Source organism: Phascolarctos cinereus, unplaced genomic scaffold (genome assembly GCF_003287225.1).
Source record: "Phascolarctos cinereus isolate Bilbo 61053 unplaced genomic scaffold, phaCin_HiC Scaffold_2;HRSCAF=192, whole genome shotgun sequence".
Lineage (NCBI taxonomy): Eukaryota > Metazoa > Chordata > Mammalia > Diprotodontia > Phascolarctidae > Phascolarctos > Phascolarctos cinereus.
In genome coordinates, this window is record NW_027555625.1 from 395,752,009 (window position 1) to 395,757,213 (window position 5,205).

General features: G+C 38.3%; 1 pseudogene; it reads left to right on the plus strand.

The window, feature by feature from the left end:
• The first annotated feature begins 493 nt into the window (after positions 1–493).
• LOC110212292 (large ribosomal subunit protein uL10 pseudogene) lies at positions 494–1,448 on the plus strand (annotated as a pseudogene).
• Positions 1,449–5,205: the final 3,757 nt, after the last annotated feature.

The window sequence follows — 5,205 nt, forward strand, 5'->3', positions numbered from 1 at the left end:
GACATGCGCACACACACCCACATACCCACACACACACACACACACACACACCCTTTCAGTTAATTCATCAAGCACTTAGATTTTTTTTTCTTTTGCAGAGATAGATGGTCATGAATCTCCTCTATTTACAACCTTTATGTGACTCTTTTAATTTAAACTTCTTAGATTTAAATTCAAGAACCACCCAAATCTAATACCTTTTAATTTTTGGAGACATAACTCACAAACTCAGGCTATTTCCCTTCATGTAAAATCTAGACTGGTTACTCTGACTCATATTTGTTGCCTACTGTGTATTTGCTCAGATTATTACCTATTTCTGGAATACTGTGCTCTATTCCTTCCACTTGCCAAACTCCTACCCATTAATAGCAGTCCAGAGGACCTGGCCATTCCATGTCTCTGTTATCAAGAATGTAAGCTTGTGCTGTCTCCAGGGGTCATCTTTAACCCCCCACCCTCCCTCCCCAGAAATCCCTGAAGCCCCTTGGAAATGCCCAGGGAAGACAGGGCTACCTGGAAATCCAATTACTTCCTCAAGATCACCTTAACTTTTGAATGATTATCCAAAATGCTTCATTGTGGGAGCAAACAATGTGAGCTCCAAGCAGATGCAACAGATCCAGATGTCCCTCCCTGGGAAGGCTGTAGTATTGATGGGAAAAAAACACCATGATGCACAAAGCCATTTGTAGACATCTGGGGAACAACCCTGCCCTGGAGAAACTGCTGCCTCATATTTAGGGGAATGTGGGCTTTGTGTTCACCAAGGAAGATCTAACTGAGATTAGGGACATGTTTCTGGCCAATAAGGTGTCAGCTGCTGCCTGTGCCGGTGCCACTGCCCCATGTGATATCACAGTGGCAGCCCAGAACACTGGTCTCGGTCCCAAGAAGACTTCCTTCTTCCAGGTTCTGGGTATCACCACCAAGGTTTCCAGGAACGCCATTGAAATCTTGAGTGATGTGCAGCTGATTAAGACTGGAGACAAAGTGGGCACCAGCAAGGCCACCTTGTTGAACATGCTGAATATCTCCCCCTTCTCCTTTGGGCTGATCATTCAGCAAGTGTTTGACAATGGCACCATCTACAATCCTGAAGTGCTGGACACCATGGAGGAGACTCTGTACCTTTGTTTCTCAGAAGGTGTCTGAAAAGTTGATAGTGTCTGTCTAAGGACTGGCTACCCCACTGTCGCATCAGTACCCCACTCGATCATCAATGGATACAAGTGGGTCACGGCTGTAGCTAGGGAGACTGAGTACACCTTCCCCCTTGCTGAAAAGGTGAAGGCCTTCCTGGCCGACCCTTCAGCATTTGCAGGGCTGTGCCTATGGCCACTGCTCCAGCTGCTGCTGGACCTGCTGCAGCTGCTCCTGCCAAGGTGGAAAGCAAGGAAGAATCAGAGGAGTCTGATGAAGATAGGGGATTTGGTCTATTTGATTAGCCCAAGGGAAACAACTATTTCATCCAGTTTGTTTGTGAAACAAAGAAACAAGAGTGCTCATTTATCTCTGAAAAAAAAAAAAAGAATGTAAACTTGTTAGAAGCAAAGCATATTCTGCCTTTGTATTTGTGATCTCCAGTACCTAGCATAGATCAAGATTCTGGTGCACAAATGCTTAAGTGATTTAAATAGATGAATGAATGAAGTGAATGAACATTTCACCCAGGCTGTTTTGTAACTTAGCATATCCCCATCATGAGAATTTACTCTGCCATTGTTTTGCTTATACCTTCCATCTAGTTCAGATAAGAGACTCCCCCACCCCATTTCTCTTAATTTTATATTTTGAATGGTTCATTTAAAACATACCTAAAAAAACTTTGTTTTTTTCATTTGAGAAATCTCAAAAAGGAATTGTTATTAACATACTCCAAAATTACTTCATTTTGTCAATCAATAAATAAACATTTATTTAGTGCCTGCTATTTTCCCCAGGCTCTGTGCTAAGTCCTGGAGATTTAAAAACAAACAAACAAACAAACAAACAAACACACAAAAAGTAAAGCAAAAGACAATTCCTGACCTCAAGAACCTTAGAACCTAAAGGAGGAAGACAACATGCCAAAAGAAAGTGAAAGGAGGTGAGCAGGCAGAGGATAATCAACCCTGATCAACACAAGCAGAGGGATAGGAGAAGAAATAGCTGTACTGGCCCCCTTCCTTAAATGAATTACCTGGGAGGAGCTTTCTAGTATTCAGTCTCCAACATCTTCAGTCAGAGGGAGGAGTCCCAGGGCTAGGAGGTGCTGAAGAAGATTGGGTTTGAGAGTTAATTATATCTTTCTGGAAGATAAGATACTATAGGAAATGAAATCAGCTACTTTATCCAAAACCGGAACTTTTTTTTTCTAACTCAGGCTATAAAAACAGTATAGAAAACTGAACATTCATTAGGTGCATGGTGTCATCTCCCATTGGATCAAAGTGTTGTGAGCTGAATCAAAGCTAAAGAAGAATTGTTAATGACAACAAATGCATGATCTAGATTAGCGCTGAAAATTCCTTCTGATAGCCATGTAATGTACCACTTGGTGAAAGACAACCATTTCTGATGAGAAGCAAACACTTGCTCACCTCCTTTAACTTTCTTTTTACATATTGTCTTCCTCCTTTAGGTTCTAAGGTTTTTGAGGTCAGGGATTATCTTTTGCCTTAGTTTTTGTGTGTTTGTTTGTTTTTAAATCTCCAGGATTTAGCACAGTCCCTGGAAAATGGCAGGTACTAAATAAATGTTTATTGATTGATTAACAAAATGAAGTAATTTCAGAGTATGTTAATTCCATTTTGGGCTTTCTCAAATGTAAAAATAAAGGTTTTTTTCAGTTACGTTTTAAATGAACCATTCAGAATATAAAATTAAGAGAAATGGAGTGGCAGGGGCTCTTATCTGAACTAGATGGAACACTTGTGCTTTAATCCAGTGTTTTGGGGAATCTAGGGACCAGACATGTTGCTGTTACTCATCCTTTGTTCTCAAAGAGGACAAATGATATCAGTGGCCCGTGAGGATGTCTTGACCTACAGGCGAATTGGATTTTAGTGAGGGAGCGCTACACAAAGTCATCAGCCTCACTCTCTCCTCCAGAGTCACTGAAGTACAGTGGCAAGACAAAAGTCAAGATGATTGGCAGTGGCCAGCAATGCAGTGGGTGACCTTAACCTTTCTAAATTAATTTCTTTCCCAATTTTTACCAGAGATGTATATGAGTGAAATGTCAGTGAGTATGTTGATGATAGTCAATCAACCAAATGATGAAGATAAAATTCTTTCTTATCCAACATGCAGAGCCATAACCAAGTTATGACAATTAAAGATTTGTTGGTTGGCAGACAATTTCGAGCATTCTGACAACCTCTTCCTGGAGGTGTTTCCTCTCCTTTCTTACATTTCCCTTAGAAGCAGTTATGGTTACTATCTCTGTACTCATCTGATGTCATTATTCTCCTGCCTGGTCCACTGCCAACCTCAGTCCCTTCTTCAATCATCAGCTTTGCCTCTGGTAGCAGCAGTCTTCTTCCCATTCTAGGCTGGATTTTCAGAAGGTAGAATGCTCAGAGTATACTTCATATATCCAACACTTGCCCCTCCATCCCTCCTTTCCTAGGTTCATTTTTTTCCCACGGGCTCACTGAGCTGTTCCTATTATCCTCTAACTTCCCAAATTCCAAATATCTAGCCATAGCTCTTATCATGAGTAAAACTGCTAGTATGACATAATCATCCTAGTAAGCACTTTGTTGATTCAGAATGAGTCAACACTACTGATACTATTCACTGAAGCCCAACTCCAATATCATTTCTTGTCCTTGAAGCGTACACATTGCTTGTACAGCTTCTATGCATTTATCAAATATTTATCTAAAATATAATTACTTTGTGAGTCATTTCCCTCACTGTGATTTTTGAGCAAATGAATTTATCTATTATATCTGTCATCTATCTTTGTATCTGTATAGACATATCTATCTATATAAAAATATGGATAAAGATCTAAAGATATATATTTTGTTTGTTCACTGATCATGACATCAGGAAGATGATGTCAAACTTGGAAGTGAATTGTAATCAAGTGGAGGAAGCCTGTACAAAATTACCAGTCTCACTCTCTCCTCTAGAACCATCTGGGTCCAGTGGCAAGATATAGATCAGGATGACTGGAAATGGTCTGGCTTAGAAATATTTATAGGTATAGTGATATGTATATAGACATGCACATATATATTTATTCCAGATTTATAAATAGAGATGTATGGCTGCATATAAATATAAATATAAACCTATATATCTGCATTTTTAGTTCATTACTTATGTAGCAGGAGGTGAGTGAAATGTTTCATCTTCGTCTTCTGGAATGGTGTTTTATTATTGCACTGGTCAAAGTACTAAGGTGTTTCAGTTTTGTTTTTCTTTATAATGTTTCTGTCATTGTAAAAATTGTGCTCCTAGTTTTCAATTCACTTTGACTCAATTAATTGAAATATTCCTAATTTCTTCTGAAACTGACCATTTCATAATTTCTAATGGCAAAATAATGTTCTATTATATTCATGTATCAAACCTTATTTAGCCATTCCCAGTGGGAGGATACTTTCTTTAGTTTCCAACTTTTGGCTACCAGAAAAAAAAAAAGCTGCTATAGATACTTTCTTATAGATAGGTATTTCCTGTCTATCTGGGAAGCATAGGCCTAATACTATAGGTAGGTCAAAGTGAATGCACAGTTAAATAACTTTGGGGGGCATAGTTTCAATTTGCTTTCCAGAAAATTTATAGCTTTTTCAATAGTGTACTAACATGCTTATTTTCCTATGGCCCCTCCAACATTTGATATTTTCCACTTTTGTCATCTCTTCCAGTCTGATAGTGATGATATTGAACCCCCAAATTGCTTTAATTTGCATTGCTCTGATACTTAGTGACATGTATGGAGAATTTTCCCACATTTTTAGCTTGGGTTTCTTGCTTTGAAAATGCCTGTTTTTCTATCCTTTATGAATTTATCTATTGAAAAATAGCTCTTATAAATTTGAATTAGTAATTTTTCTCTTCTATATTTGAATAATATCTTGAATAAAATGCCTCTATAAGAGAAATTTGCTGCAAAGATTTTTTTTCTATTCCCCATTTAAATTTTATATAATCAAAATGATCCATTTTATCTTGTGCTATTCTTTTTAGTCTTTTAGTCTTTTTAGT